At 48.7% G+C, this 16325-nt stretch overlaps 1 protein-coding gene across 2 annotated transcripts in view; it reads right to left on the bottom strand.

The window, feature by feature from the left end:
* The window catches only part of CARD11 (caspase recruitment domain family member 11), a 142540-nt gene extending 128991 nt beyond the window's left edge, over positions 1 to 13549 (bottom strand). For both annotated transcript variants that reach the window (XM_012455591.3, XM_021675979.2), the window contains exon 1: positions 13469 to 13549. The gene's annotated coding sequence lies outside the window, so the exon portion shown is untranslated. The remainder of the gene's footprint in view (positions 1 to 13468) is intronic.
* Positions 13550 to 16325: the final 2776 nt, after the last annotated feature.

The raw sequence follows: 16325 nt of genomic DNA, 5'->3' as shown, positions 1-16325 counted from the left end.
AATAAATAAGGGCCTGAGTAATGAATCCAGCTCGGAATATACCACTGGCAAGAAGAAATGCCCCAAAGGTTTGCTTAAACCAAATAATAGAAGAACAGATGGCTCCTCTGGGTCTCTGGGAAAAGTTAATACATACAGGAGGCTGCAGAGAGAGGCTCTGTTTGGGATTTGGGCAGAAAACACAGGCATTAACAACATTCAAGGTGAAAGACAGAGGGCTTGTAGATTTAGGGACAGGGACATTTTCATCAGATAACAAAAAGAGATACGTCTGGATATCCCCGCTGGGTTCTCACAGGCTGCAGGGCATGTCCCCACTCCAGAAATTAACCAGGGCTGCACTCTGCAGCACACCAGGGAGACCGACTGCTCCTAGCTGCCCAACTGGAGAATTAATTTAACTCCAGAGATTTAGATAACAAGAAAGAACCCTTAAGGGAGTTAAAAATTTACTTTGGGAAGATTTTTGTCCCCACCCGTTGTACAGAAGTGGTGGGAACAGTAGGTGGGAACTTGAAGCTCTGGGTTCTGTGGTGCAAGACCCTCTGGTCACTGATTAGCTGAGTGACCCTGAAGAAACCCTCCAGGCTGCCACCTGCCTGGGGGTGTTAAGAATGCTGGGATCCATGGACACAGGGAGGGGAACATCACACATCAGGGCCTGTTGAGGGGTGGAGCGAAAGGGAAGAGAGAGCATTAGGATACATACCTAATACATGCAGGACTTAAAACCTAGATGACGGGGCCGGGTGCGGTGGCTCATGCCTGTAATCCCAGCACTTTGGGAGGCCGAGGAGGATGGATCATGAAGTTAGGAGATCGAGACCATCATGGCTTACATGGTGAAACCCTGTCTCTACTAAAAATACAAAAAAATTAGCTGGGAGCAATGGCGGGTGCCTGTAATCCTAGCTACTCGGGGGGTTGAGGCAGGAGAATCACTTGAACCAGGGAATTGGAGGTTGCAGTGAGCCACGAATGCGCCACTGCACTCCAGCCTGAGGACAGAGCAAGACTTGGTCTCAAAAAACAAATGACGGGTTGATGGGTGCAGCAAACCACCATGGCACACGTATGCCTATATAACAAACCTGCACGTTCTGCACATGTATCCTAGAACTTAAAGAAAAAAAAATAAGTGTGCTGAGATCTTCCAAGCATGGAAGGATCACATCCCGCAACCCACATCTATATCAATTCCTTTCTCCTCTGCACTAGGGAAATCCAACTAACATTGTCTTGCTAGAGTGGGAGGTAGCAAACGTAATACATTAACAAGGAAAGCAAGGGCTTTCAACCCACCCAGTCAGATGGCTCAGAGGAGTGCATGACCAATAGGAATCCACAACTAGAGAGGTCAATTAATAAAAATAAAACTTCCCCTTTATATAATGATGCATATAAACCTCCAGTGCCATTTTTCATCTACTTACATTGTCCTGAGAGCAATTCTGGGTAGTGGCAAGACAGGGATTATTTATTTCCATCTTATTCATGAAGAAGCAAAATCTTGGGACAGTGAAGCAGTTTGCTCAAGGTCACAAGGTCATCATGGATTTTTTTTTTTTTTAGCTTTTATTTTAGGTTCTGGGGTATACCTGCAGGTTTGCTATATAGGTAAACTATTGTCATGGGGGGTTGTTGTACAGATTATTTCATCAGCCAGGTACTAAGCCTAGTACTCAATAGTTAGTTTTTTTGTTTTTGTTTTTGTTTTTTTTTTCTGAGATGGAGTCTCACTCTGTTACCCAGGCTGGACTAGAGTGGCACGATCTTGGCTCACTGCAACCTCCACCTCCCTGGTTCAAGTGATTCTCCTGCCTCAGCCTCCCGAGTAGCTGGGACTACAGGCGCCTGCCACCATGCCCAGCTAAATTTGTATTTCTAGTAGAGATGGGATTTTGCCACGTTGGCCAGGCTGATCTTGAACTCCTGACATCAAGTGATCCACCCACCTTGGCCTCCCAAAGTGCTGAGATTACAGGTATGAGTCACTGTGCGCAGCCCCCAATAGTTACTTTTTTTCTGATCCTCTCCCTCTTCCCAACCTCCACCCTCAAGGAGGCTCCAGTGTGTATTGTTCCTTTCTTTGTGTCCATGTGCTCTCATCATTTAGCTCCCACTTATAACTGAGAACATGCAGTATTTGTTTTTCTGTATCTGCATTAATTCACTTAGGATAATGGCCTCCAGCTGTATCCATGTTCCTGCAAAAGACATGATCTCATTCTTTTTTATGGCTGCATAGTATTCCATGGTGTACATATATACCACACTTTCTATATCCAATCTGTCACTGATGGACATTTAGGTTGATTCCAGGTCTTTTCTATGATGAATAGTGAGTGCTGCAATGAACATTCTCATGCATGTGTCTTTATAGCATGGATTTTCAAGGCTGGAAGGGCTCTTAGTCATGCAGAGCAAGTGCAGATGACTAATGGGGCAGCCCGGCTTCCACATTCAGATTCACACCCATGGCAAACATCGGCTGTCAACCACTGAGCTTGTGTCCTCAACGCAGTGCTTCCAGCAAGCCATTACTAGTTGATTGGAATTGGCCTGCCAGATACAACCTATTTACCACACCAATCCCTGTCCATCTTCTCAATTGACTTATGAGAAAACCAAGCCCCAGAAGTGAAAGGGAACTTGTCTCAGACTGCCCAGTGAGTCAGTGGTCTGAAACCCAAATCCCATCTTTCTGAGCCCAGTGGCCTCTCCAATGCACTGTGCGGTGCCCCATCTGCAGCAGAAAGAAGCCCCCCATCAAGGCGGGGCAAGGTGGCTCACGCCTATAATCCCGGCACTTTGGGAGGCCGAGGTTGGCAGATACCTTGAATCCAGGAGTTTGAGACCAGCCTGGGTGACATGGAAAAATCCTGTCTCTACAAAAAGTACAAAAATTAGCTGGGCATGTTGGTACACACCTATAGTCTCAGCTACTTGGGAGGCTGAGGCAGGAGGATCGCTTGAGCCCAGGACGCGGAAGTTGCCGTGAGCCGCGACCATGCTGCTATACTACAGCCTGGGCAAGAGTGAGACGTGTCTCAAAAAAAAAAACAAAAAAACAAAAAGATTTCCCTATCAAAAGATGCATGAGAATGGCATTCTTCATGACCTAGCCAGAGTCCATTTTCTTTTCTGTGCCCAGCAAGCGGACAAAGTACCAAGAGCTAAGTGAAAGACAGTTCCGAGGATCTTCAGCCCAAGCCTCAGGCAGGAAGGAAGAAAGGGTTTGGAAAATCACAAGTTTGATTTTGGATTCATCTATGTCCAGGCAGACATGTCAAGACAGTCGGATATTAAAGTCTAAGTTCAAGAGGAGAGCCTGGGCAGAAGGTATAAACTTGGGAGTCATTGGTATATAGATGACTTTTAAATCGAGAGGTGGGAGGAGACCATCCAGGGGAAGAGGCCCATGGACTGAGCTCCGGGCAGTTTGACCTCAGAGGTGAAGAAGACAGTAAAGAGGGAAAAAAACCAAGGGGGAGAGGCCCCCAAAACAAAGGAACATGTGTTTCAAAGAGAAGAATGGGCCTTATGCCATGCTGCTGAGGTCAAGATTGATAAGGACTGAGAATGGACTATCAGATAAAAGCATTGGTGACGTTGTGTTTTTGTTTTATTTATTTATTTATTTTTTTGAGACAGGGTCTTACTCTGTCACCCAGGCTGGAATGCAGTCTTGTAATCATAGCTCCCTACAGCCTCAGCCTCCTGAGTTTGAGTGATCCTCTCATCTCAGCCTCCCGAGTAGCTGGGACCACAGGCACACACCACAATACATGGCTTTTTAATATTTTCCTGTAGAGACAGGGTCTCCTATGTTGCCCAGACTGGCCTCAAATTCATAGCCTCAAGTGATCCTCCTGCCTCAGCCTCCCAAAGTGCTGAGATTACATTCAAAGCTCCACTTTAGTTTCATCACCTCTTTAAAGAACCTGCCTTCAAATACAGTCCCATTCTGAGGTCCTGGGGGTTAGGATGTCCACATAGGAATTTAGAGGGACAGGATTCAGCCCAAATACCAAATGATATTTGAAGACAGGGTATTTAAAGAGGTGATGAAATTAAAGTGGAGCTATTGGAGTAGGCTCTAATCCAATCTGACCTGTGTCTTATTTTTTTTAGAGATGGAGTCTCACTCTGCCGCCAGGCTGGAGTGCAGTGGTGCAATCTCAGCTCACTGCAACCTCCACCTCCCAGGTTCAAGCCATCCTCCTACTTCAGCCTCCTGAGTAGCTGGGACTACAGGTGCGTGCCACCACCTGTAGTCCCAGGTGGCCAGGATAGTCTCGATCTCTTGACCTCATGATCCACCTGCCTTGGCTTCCCAAAGTGCTGGGATTACAGGCCTGAGCTACCTTGCCTGGCCGTGACCTGTGTCTTTATACAAAGAGGGAATTGGAGGCACAGAGACCCAGGGGACACACACCCAAGAGAAAAAGCCAGGCGAGGACACAGGGAGAAGATGTCACCTGTGAGTTGTGCAGAGAGGCCTCAGAAGGAACTGGCCCAGCCAGCACCTTGATCTCGGACTTCCAGCCTCCAGAAATGCAAGGCAATAAATGTCTGTGGCTGCAGCTGCCCAGTCTGTGGGATTTTGTTATGACAGCCCCAGCAAATTAATACAAAAGGGGTGCAGAGAAAGGCCGTGATGGCTGCAGGGGAATGTAAAATAGAGCCAGGGTTGTCATTTGTTTGAAAGTGGGTGAAATTGCAGTAAACCAGCAGCACTCTGATAGGAATGGTCCCCGTAGAGAGGGAATGCAGAATGGATGATGCAGCAGAGAGAGAAGACAGTTGCTGGAGAAGCATCTTTGACTGGAGAGAGGTGGGCACTGGTGCCTGTGCAGAGTGGGCCTTGGCAGGCACAGGACAGGGGGAGGTGCCAGGCGCAGGGGTAGGAGGCACCAGGCAGGTGGGAGGAGGAAGTGGGGCCACCAGGGCAGGGCGGGGAGGGCCTCTGAGGCCCATTAGTCTGACTCTGCCTGGATTTTAAAATATATTTTAAAATTACGGCTGGGCACAGTGACTGACACTTGTCATCCCAGCACTCTGGGAGGCTGAAGCAGGCAGATCACCTGAGGTCAGGAGTTCGAGACCAGCCTGGCCAACATGGTGACACCCTGTCTCTACTAAAAATACAAAATTAGCCAGGGGTGGTGGCACACACCTGTAATTCCAGCTACTCAGGAGGCTGAGGCAGGAGAATTGCCTGAACCCAGGAGGCGGAGGTTGCAGTGAGCTGAGATCATGCCACTGCACTCCAGCCTGGGCAACAAGAATGAGACTCTGTCTCAAAACAAAGAGTATGTATATAAAATTATTAAATTATAAAAAAATTATATAATTATTATTGTATTGTAAATTGTATAATTATATATACAAATATAATTATACATAATTACATGTACATACATAATTATATATAAATATATAATTATACATATAATTACATATATATAATTTTTTTAAAATAATATGTATATATGTATAAATTAGTTAAGAAAGATACAGGGCTGGGCACAGTGGCTCATGTCTGTAATCTCAGAACTTTGAGAGGCCGAGACAGGAGGATAGTTTGAGCCTAGGAATTCGAGACCAGCCTGGGCAACATAGCAAGATCCTCACCTCTACAAAAAATTAAAAAAATTAGCTGGTCATGGTATCATATACTGTAGTCCCAGCTACTTGGGAGGCTGAGGCAGGAGAATCTCTTGAACCCAGGAAGGGGTGGTTGCAGTGAACCGAGATCACACCACTGCACTCCAGCCTGACAGCAGAGCTAGACTCCTTCTCAAAAAAAAAAAAAAAAAAAAAGAAGGAGGAGACAGGGTGATCCGTCCCGGCACAGCCTTCTGCTTGTACCGTAGCTGGGTCATTTCCCTTCTAGGTCATATTCTTCACCAATCTAAGACCTCCCTAAGTTCAGAACACTTGGAACAGGGCCCTGTAAAAGAATATCCTTTAAGAAGAAGGGGGAGAAATATTTTTCAAAGATCGAGAACTTTCCCACGAAGAGCCAGGAACCTCTGTGTGCCTCAGGGTAGCAAACTGAGATCACGGTGCCTGTTCATCAGCAAACAGGGATGACTGAGTCAGCTCCCAGAGGCGCTCCGCAGGTTAACAAGTTGGCTTTTCAAATGCATCTGAGAATGGAAGTCAGGAGGCTCGGAAAGCAGTGTGATGTATCATTATTTTTCTGCTGAGTGTTTCCCCCTGAACCCACCATACTTGAATTCCTTTAAAAGTAGGCCATTTCTTCTTAAAAGACTTCAACGAATCACATCATCCTTATGCAGAGACAGGCAACGAAGCATTAATGCCAACAACATGCAGTTTTACTTCACACCAACATTTATCCACTGACATAGCAATTTACTAAACTGCAAATAATGCTAGCACAGGCCCGTTATATTTCAGAGACAAGGTCTCTCTCTACTACTCTCTCTCTACCACTACACCTGGCTAATTTTTCCATTTTTTGTAGACATGGTGTCTTGCTATGTTGCCCAGGTTGGTCTCAAACAACTAGGCTCAAGTGATCCTCCTGCCTCAGCCTCCCAAAATGCTGGGATGATAGGCAGGAACCATTGTGCCCAGACTGCCTCCAGATTTTTTTTTTTTTAAAAGGGCATCACTACCAAGACATGTATAAGAACTAAAAAGAAAGACAAAACGATTGCCACAGTGTTTTCATCATAATAGTCCTGAACTGCAGGCAACAGAAATGTTTATCAATGGTCTGCTGAATAAGTAAATTGCGGTTTTTTTTGTTTTTTTTTTTTTTGAGACAGGTCTCACTCTGTCACCCAGGCTGGAGTGCAGTGGCACCATCTTGGCTCACTGTAACTCCGCTTTCCTGGGCTCAAGCAATTCTCCAGCCTCAGCCTCCTGAGTAGCTGGGATTATAGGTGCAAGCCACAAATTCTAGGCTAATGTTTGAATTTTTGTAGAGACGATTTCACCATGTTGCCCAGGATGGTCTCGAACTCCTGAGCTCAAAGCAATCTGCCTGCATTGGCCTTCCAAAGTGCTGGGATCATAGGCATGAGCCATAGCACCCAGCCCCATTGCAGTAAATTTGTACCATGCGATACTGTGTAGCAACGAAAAAGAAACATTGAATGCGACTCTGTCCATGTGAAGTTCAAGGACAGGGATGGTGATAGAGGTTGGAAGCGTTCTCACTTAGGGGATAGCGGAGGGGTAATGACTGGAAGGGGATATGAGACTTTCTTAGAACCTAGAAAGGACCCAAATCTTGATCTGGGTAATTGGCTGCAGAAGTGCAGGTAAAAGCGCATCACGCAGTATGTATGCTTAAGCTGTGTGTGTGTTATGCCTTACTTTTAAAAAATTATTATTATTATTATTTTTACTGATTATTTTTACAGTTTTGCCTTTCTTTTTATTTTATTTTATTTTTAGAGATGGGGTCTTGCTCTGTTGCCCAGGCTGGAGTGCAGTGCTGCAATCATAGCTCACTGCAGCCTCAAACTCCTAGGCTCAAGTAATCCTCCCATCTTAGCCTCTGGAGGAGCTGGGGCTACAGCAGGTGCTTGTCACCATGCCTGGCTAATTTTTAAAAATTTTTTTGTAGAGGTGGGGTCTCACTATGTTGCCCAGGCTGGTCTTGAACTCCTAGGCTGAAGTGATCCTCCCACCTGGACTTCCGAAAGTGTTAGGATCACAGGTGAGAGCTGCCACGCCTGGCCTATCAAACTTTTTGATGTTTGCCAGTCTGACAGGTGAAAAACGTTATGTCCCTGTTATATTACTTCACATTTATTTAATTATAAATGAAGCGTGTTGACTGACCTGTTCATATTCAGTGTGTTTGTACCCTTTCACCGTTTTTTCCATTGTGTTGAATTCTCTAATTCTGGGGTCTGGAAACTCCCACTGAGGGTCCTGTCCTGTATCATCCACTGTGCCAAAGGTGGCCATGCTCACTGCCACCTGCAGCTGCCTCCACCGCACAATGACAGAGTTGGTAGCTTTGACAGAGACTCTCTGGCTCACAAGTCCTAAAATATTTACTATTTGGAGCTTTCAAGAAAAAGTGTGCCAGTTCCTGTGTCTAATTGGGTTACAGGAGTTCTTAGTAAATTAAGGAAATAGCTCTTTGCCACATACAATCTGTTTTGCATTTAACTCATCTCTCTCTGTTCTCCCTCCTGCCCTCTGAATAACCAAGTCAGAAGTAAAACTTAAAAGCAGAAGCCCGAAGAACCCCTTGACACATTTGGGGTGTTCAGAAACACTTTGGTCTGTGCTAATCTAGGGGTGGTATTGTGTGTATGTGTGTGTGTGAGATGAAGTCTCACTCTGTCACCCAGACTGGAGTGCAGTGGCTCAATCTCGGCTCACTGCAACCTCCGCCTCCCGGGTCAAGAGATTCTCCTGCCTCAGCCTCCTGAGTGGCTGGGACTACAGGTGCCCGCCACCACACCTGGCTAATTTTTGTATTTTTAGTAGAGACAGGATTTTGCCATGTTGGCCAGGCTGGCCTTGAAACCCTGACCTTAGGTGATCCACCCACCTTGGCCTCCCAAAGTGCTGGGATTACAGGTGTGAGCCACCACGCCCGGCTAGGAGTGGTAATTTTATACCCATTTTACACGTGTGGCAGTTGAGGCTGAAAGTCATCAGATGACTTTGTTGGGGTCACAGAGATTGCAGGCAGTGGAGCCAGGATGGACGCCCTGTCTGCGGGGCTCTAAATCTGCAGATCTCTTCCGAAAGCCGCTTTGCCTTTTTTTTTTTTTGAGATGGGGTCTTACTCTGTTGCCCATCCTGGAGTGCAGTGGCACAATCACGGCTCACTGCAGCCTCAACCTCCTGGGCTCCAGCAATCCTCCCACCTCAGCTTCCTGAGTAGCTGGAACCACAGGTGCATACCACCATACCCGGCTAATTTTTGTATTTTTTATAGAGATGGGGTCTTGCTGTGTTGCCCAGGCTGGTTTCTAACTCCTGAGTCTAAGCAATCCTCCTGCTTTGGCCTCCCAAAGTGCTGGAGTGCTGGGATTACAGGTGTGAACCCCTGTGCCTGGCTTTTTTTTTTTTTTTTAATCTTCCCTCTTAATGAATGAGGCCAGTCCCAGGAGACGGCAGCAATTGTAACCAGCACTGTCCTGGCAGGTGTTGCCTTTGACACCACCAGGATCGAGGATGTGGCATGGGACAGCCCCTACCCTGCTGCTATCAGACTTGGGTACAAAGAGAGCAAATTCCTGAGTCTCAGAGGAGCAGGGAGGAAGATGACTTGCTAGAACACCAAGGAGGATGGAGCCCTGTTTGTGGGTATGGATACTGCACACGCCCCTTTCTGACTCCCACACTTGCAAGGAATAACGCCCACGGAGGAATGGCCCTGGCTGAGCCAGGAGGAACCCAGCACTCTGGAGGAACAAAAGTGTGCTTGGAGGAGCAGGAGAGGGGAAGAAGTGACAGCCACACGGGCAGGGCTGGGAGGACTTTTATCACCCTCTGGCTCTCGGCCACCAACACCCATTACACAAATGTGACAGCGACCATTATAATCTCTGAGCCCTTGAACAAATCACAACCTGAAAGGTTACCCTCCCGAAAATAATCACCCCATTAAAACTACTGACCCAGAGAGTGGCAGTCCCTCAAGGAGAGAGTGAGGACAAGGACGGGGCGTTTTCTTTGTATGTAGCGTGCAGTGCCCTGGCCGTGCTCATCTTGGGTGGCCTGCCACAGGATGAGGCTGGCATCTGGAATCTGTGCCTTGTAATTTTTCTTTAGCAGAAGACCATGTTGAAGGGGCTTCCTTGAAGTTGCCTTTTCCTTCTCTTTTTGTTTCTGTATTTTGATCCGTCGATCAAAATATTTTTTCTTTTTTCTTTTTTTTTGTTTGAGACAGGGTCTCACTCTGTTGCCCAAGCTGGAGCACAGTGGCACGATCTCGGCTCACTGCAGCTTCTGTAACCCTGCTCAAATGATCCTCCTGCCTCAGCCTCCCAAGTAAGGAGGGACCACTATCCCTGCCTAATTTTTTAGGTTTTTTTTTTTTTTTTTTTTCCTCACCATGTCGCCAAGGCTGGCTGATCTGGAACTCCTGGGCTCAAGGGATCCACCCACCTTGGTCTCCCAAAGTACTGGGATTACATGCAGGAGCCACCGTGCCTGGCCAATCAAGATATTTCCTAGACTGACTGGGTACTGCAACCACCAAGAGTGAGGGTTTTTCTACAGGGTAGATTGATGGAGCATCATCTCGGTCTATGATTTCCTTGGGCCTCATAATTCCCCGGTAAGATTGGGATTACAGACAAGGAAAGTGATGCTGTACCAGAAAAAAGTAACGAGATCTACCCAGCTGGTCTTTGTTGGGAGGCTGGCGCTGCAGCCCTGAGTCTGGACTCCAGAGTCCAACCTTTGATCTGCCCCAGATATCAGTCATCGCAGCAAAGGTAATCCTATGTCATATGTTGTACTTTCTCATGTTATGCTTGGTGTAACTGACAATACTGAAAATAATCAGTATTGATATCCTGATTTCATTAGAGAAATGACTCTCAGAGAGCTTCAGTGACAGGAAGCCTGCCCAAGGTCACACGGCTAGCACCGATCAGTAGTCATGCCTCAAACCCATGCCTTCACGGGCACCAACCCAAAAGATGGAATGCCACTGTGGGCACTGCCTGCTAAGCAGAGAGTGCAGGCACTGGGCAAGAGGGAATGGAAGGTGTTTTGTTTTTTTTTTTGGAGATGGAGTCTTGCTCTGTTGTCCAGACTGGAGTGCAGTGGCTCAATCTTGGCTCACTGCAGCCTCCGGCTGGGTTCAAGCAATTCTCCTTCCTCAGCCTCCCGAGTAGCTGGGATCACAGGCACCCACCACCATGCCCGGCTAATTTTTGTATTTTTAGTAGAGGCAGGGTTTCACCATGTTGCCCAGGCTGGTCTTGAACTCCTGGACTCCTAGAACCTGGGCCCCTCCTGTGACTCTGCTGCCCCCTTCCTAGTATAGTGTCCACTGTGGTGACTGTCCTGTCTCATCTCACAGCTCCACACCCCCTTTTGGTGGGGCTGCCCTTCTTCCCTGAGATTTTCAGCACCATCACAGCCTGGAACCTTCCAGGAATCTCTGGACCTTCTGAGTCCTCCTCTCCCAACCTCACTCCCTGTTGCCCTCCTGCTCCTCCTAATTCTTTTCCTTCTCATGTGGATCTCAGCAACACTCTGAACACAGACTGTGTGATGAATCTACTCGGGGTGGAGCACTGTTTCTCACATCCGTCCTTCGTCCCCTATGGCACCAAGTACAAAGCCACCCACACACGCCCACTGATGGATTCAAACAAGTATCGTCATCTTTAAAGAGTTAGGTTTAGAAGTCTTTTTTTTTTTTTTGAGATGGAGTCTTACTCTGTGGCCCAGGCTGGAGTGCAGTGGCACCATCTCAGCTCACTGCAACCTCCGCCTCCAGGGTTCAAAACGATTCTCCTGCCTCAGCCTCCCAAGTAATTGGGACTACAGGTGCATGCCATCACACCCAGCTAATTTTGTATGTGTATTTTTAGTAGAGATTAGGGTGTCGCCACTTTGGCTGGCTGGTCTAGAACTCCTGACCTCAGGTGACCTGCCCGCCTTGGCCTCTCAAAGTGCTGGGATTACAGGCGTGAGCCACCGCTCCTGGCCAGAAGTCACTTTTTAAAATCATATAAAGGATGAGCAGATACACAAAATATGGTCTATTTGCACGATAGACCATTATTCATCCTGAAAAAGGAAGGAGATTTGGTCACAAGCTACAACACAGATGAACCCTGAGGACACGAGGCTCAGAGAAATAAACCAAGCACAGGAAGGACATAAATTGTATGAGCCCACTTAGATGGGCTTCCGAGAGTCACCGGATTCCTAGAGGCAGAATGTAGAAGGGTGGCTGCCAGGGGCTGAGGAGGGAGGCAGGGAGTTGTCGTTTAACGGGGAACACAGTTTCAATTTGGAATGACGAGAAAGTTCTGGAGCTGGATGGCAGTGACAGCTGAAAGACAAGGTGAATGTGCTTGACGCCACTCAGCTGTGCACTTCAAAAGGGTTCAATGAGCTAATTTTATGTCATGTGTATTTCACCACGATTTTTTAAAAATCACATAAAGGATCATTCATGCATGAAACGAAGCCTGCTGGGGCCAGTAGAGCCACAGCCTGCCTGATAGCCAGACAAGTAAAATCTCCACGGGTCCAAGCATTCTCTAGCCTTGATTGACTACGTTGAGTCCTGGTCACTGATACCCTCGGGGCACCCCTGGCCTGAGGCAGGGCTATCATCTCTTTATAGATGCCTTGCTGGGGAGAGAACTGGAGTTTCGGGGAAAGCACAGAAATGGACACTTGCGGAGAAATTCCTGTCCTCACATTAATTCCGAGCTCCCGGGATTTCTGGCACGTATTATGCACAGGCTGAGCACTCAATAAACGTGGAATGACCGATCAACTATTTTTCTCCCCTTTCTGGTAGGTTGGTAACCTTATACCTTCAAGATGAGTCACGAATGCCAGGAGAAAATTTTTTGAACTGCAAATCAAAGGCTCTGAGAGCAGGCTGGGCAGAGAGAGGTCAGTTTGGTCCAAGACCAAGTTTGTGTGGGTGGCCCCGAAGCTCTCAGTGAGATCACTGTCCATGAACCTGGGTCCCCATGACAGCCTCCAGCGGTGCTCAGAGCCCCCCAGGGACAGAAACGCCCTCTCTGCCCCTCTCTGCAGAGGGGGTTCAGCAGAAGGCCTGGTGGCCCCATCGGGCCTGGGGGACCTTCTGGGGAAGGCGGCTCTCAGGGGCCTGCTCCGGGCTTCAGTGGGGAACCTGGGCCCCATCCTGTGCCCCTGCCATCCGCTTCCTAATAGAATCCCCGCGGGGGGCTGTCCTCTCCCAGCTCCCCACCCCCTTTTGGTGGGGTTGCCCTTCCTCCCTGAGCCAGGCCCCACCTTCCCAGGAGCCTCTGAGTCAGGCTGGGCTGTGGTCTGCAAACTTCCGGGCCTGTCAGGTGTCAGAACAGTTTCTCTTCCTCCCTCTGGGGCAGGTGCACCGAGGGGCGCCCTCCGGGGCTCCAGCCTCCTGACCCCCGATTCTTTCCTGTCCAGTAGGAGGAGGTGGGGGCTTTGATCAGCGGTGACACTCAGAGACGCTCAGAGAGACACGGAGGAGAGGTACACGAGGTGGAAAGTGAGGAAGAAAAAGAGTTGGAAGGAAAAAGGGGAGAGGAGAGTGAGAGAGAGAAGGGGGACAGGGGGACAGAGATGGAGAGGGAAGGATGCCCCCAGCATCCCATCTTGGAGCCAGCAGGAGCCACTCCCATCCCTGAACGCCCCCTCCACTCTGTCATCTCAATGATGCCCCTCATCTCCTCCCAGTGTCCTCCTCTCTTTCCCCAACTCCCTGCCTCGTGCTCCCCCTCCGCCAGCCCCCCATCCCCGCTGTGCCTACCTGGGGCGCTCATGCTCCGCCAGCTGCGCGGGGCGTCTCCTCCATGCAGGCTTCTGGCTTCCTCCAGGCGACCGGGCCCTCAGTCCCCGGGGGCCCAGACCCGTCCGCCGAGGGGCGCCGCCCGCCCAGGGGCTGCAGGGCGGGAGGGAGCTGCGGGTGGCGCGGACAGGAGTCCGAAGGCCAGAGAAGGCAGGAGAGAAAAAAGCAGAGAAAGTATGTCATAGGCTGGGAGGGGCGAGGGAGGGAAATGCAAAACCCGACAGGAAATGAGACTAAAAAATGCGAAAGGTTAGAAAAAGATAAGGAAGAGAAGGAGGGGGCGGAGTCCGTGCTTCAGGGAGGAGGGAGGTAAGGAGGTGGGGGTGGGAGTGGGGACATGGCCTGGGGCGGAGGTGCTTGGGGACAGATCAGGGAGCCCTGGATGGGGAGACCAAGGTCAGTCTCAGGGGGCCAAGCCACCCGCATCCCTCTAGGTGAGGGTGGACCAGCCTGGGCATCAGTGCCCACCCAGCTGTGACCCCAGGCAGAATCCAGGTGGGGCCTTGGGAGGGGCTATCCCCTTTCTAGGTTCTCCAGGGCTCTGGCTCCAGAGGTCAAGGCGAATTTCTGAAGAAATTCCAGGCCCTGTCACTGCAATGCGGGGATGGGGTGCCCCACATCAAATCCTGCAGCCTCCTACAGCCCAAGCTTCTTTCTTCCCTCAGCCCTTGATCTGGAAGCTTCCTGGGCATCCCGGTGGTCAGCACCCCTGCAAAAGCCTTCCTCACCACCACCACCCCCCCCCCCCCCCGCTTTGGGCCCCAAGACACTCACAATCAACTTGTGTGGTCAACATTCCAGTGAACTATACTTGTAAGAGAAACTGTGATTTGGATGTCATCATTTTACTTTGATTTTATTTTTTGAGATGGAGTCTTGCTTTGTCACCCAGGTTGGAGTGCAGTGGCGCAATCTCAGCTCACTGCAAGCTTCACCTCCCGGGTTCAAGGGATTCTCCAATCTCAGCTTCCTGAGTAGCTGGGACTACAGGCGTGCACCCACCACCAAACCCGGCTAATTTTTGTATTTTTAGTAGAAATGGAGTTTCACCATGATGGCCAGGCTGGCCTTGAACTCCTGACTTCAAGTGATCCGCCAGTCTCAGCCTCCCAAAGTGCTGGGATTACAGGCATGAGCCACCGTGCCCAGCTGGATGTCATAATTTAATAATTTACCCCAAAAGGTCATCGTGGTGGGTGGGATGGTCCCAGGGTTTACATGGTTTGTGGACTCAAAAATCGTGATGAAAGAAAATGTGACACACACACACACACACACACACACACACACACACACACACACACCATGGAATATTACTCAGCCATAAAAAGGAACGAAATAATGTTTTTTGCAGTAACTTGGATGGAACTGGAGGCCATTATCCTAAATAAAGTCATTCAGGAGAGGAAAATCAAATACCACATGTTCTTACTTTAAAGTGGGAGCTAAGCTATGGGTATGCAAAGGCAGGCAGAGTGGGATAATGGACATTGGAGACTCAGAAGCGAAAGATTAGGAGGGATTGGGGATGAAAAATCACCTATTAGGTACAACCTACACTGTACAATGTACGCTAATTTGGTGAGCGTGCACTAAAAGCCCAGACTTCACCACTACACAATTCGTCCATGTAACCAAAAACCGCATGAATCCCTAAAGCTATAGAAAAAAAGTCTGGATGAATGGTGCATATCCAGAAAACCTTAGTTTCTCTATTCTTGCTGCAATTGACCACTGCCTCCCGCTGCCCGCCCCGTTTCCTCAGCCTCTGCACCTCCCATTCTATGCTGCCTCAGTTTACCACCCTCCTCTCATCTCTCTCCCTCTCTTTGATCCCCTCATTACAGCTAGAGAATGAAGGCTTCTGTTTCATGTTTAAAGTGTTCTGAGAAAAGTTCCTTGAGCTGCTAGAAGGAAAGGCCTTCAATAAATTAAACTTTCAGTAAGATGATAAATAAAAAATGGGATTTTGTCCAAGCACACGAGAACCTGAAATACTAGTGAGGAGTATGTTTGCACTGGCGCACATGCACTGGGGATGAAGGAAGACACGAGTTTTGCTTCCTGTAAAGTGTATTCAGAAATGCAAGTAAGGGTCGTAAAGAGAGAAACCTTCTAAAATAAACACCAAGACGCACAGCCTTCTAGGCCTTGGTCCCTAATGACACATCTCACTGTGTACCCCGGACCAGGGAAGCACGCTGCTTGTACTCCATGAAACCTCTAAATCAGGCAGTGGCATTTTATTTTACTTTATTTTATTTTATTATTTTTGAGACAGGGTCTCGCTCTGCCACCCAGGCTGTAGTGCAGTGGCTTGATCATGGCTCACTGCAGCTTTGACCTCCTGGGCTCAAGCCATCCTCCCGCTCTGGCTTCCTGAGAAGCTGGGACCACAGGTGCACACCACCACAGTTGGCTGATTTTTTAATCTTTTGTAGGGACAAGGTCTCACTACATTGCTCAGGCTGGTCTTGAACTCCTGACCTCAAGTAATCCTCTTGCTCAGGCCTCCCAAAGTGTCTGGATTTACAGACATGGGTCATAGCATCTGGCCTGCCATTTTAAAGAAGAGCTGGGCAGGGCTCAGTGCCTCACGCCTGTAATCCCAGCACTTTGGGAGGTTTAGGTGGGCATATCACGAGGTCAGGAGATTAAGACCATCCTAGTTAACACGGTGAAACCCCGTCTCTACTAAAAATACAAAAAATTAGCCGGATGTGGTGGCGCACACCTGTAGTCGAAGCTACTTGGGAGGCTGAGGCAGGTGAATCACTTGAACCCAGGAGGGAGGTTGCAGTGAGCCAAGATTGTGCCA

Source organism: Aotus nancymaae, unplaced genomic scaffold (genome assembly GCF_030222135.1).
Source record: "Aotus nancymaae isolate 86718 unplaced genomic scaffold, 86718_ANA_hifiasm-v0.15.2.pri h1tg000015l_0, whole genome shotgun sequence".
NCBI lineage: Eukaryota > Metazoa > Chordata > Mammalia > Primates > Aotidae > Aotus > Aotus nancymaae.
Note: the sequence above shows the minus strand (reverse complement) of the source record. Positions and strands in the feature narration are given on the sequence as shown.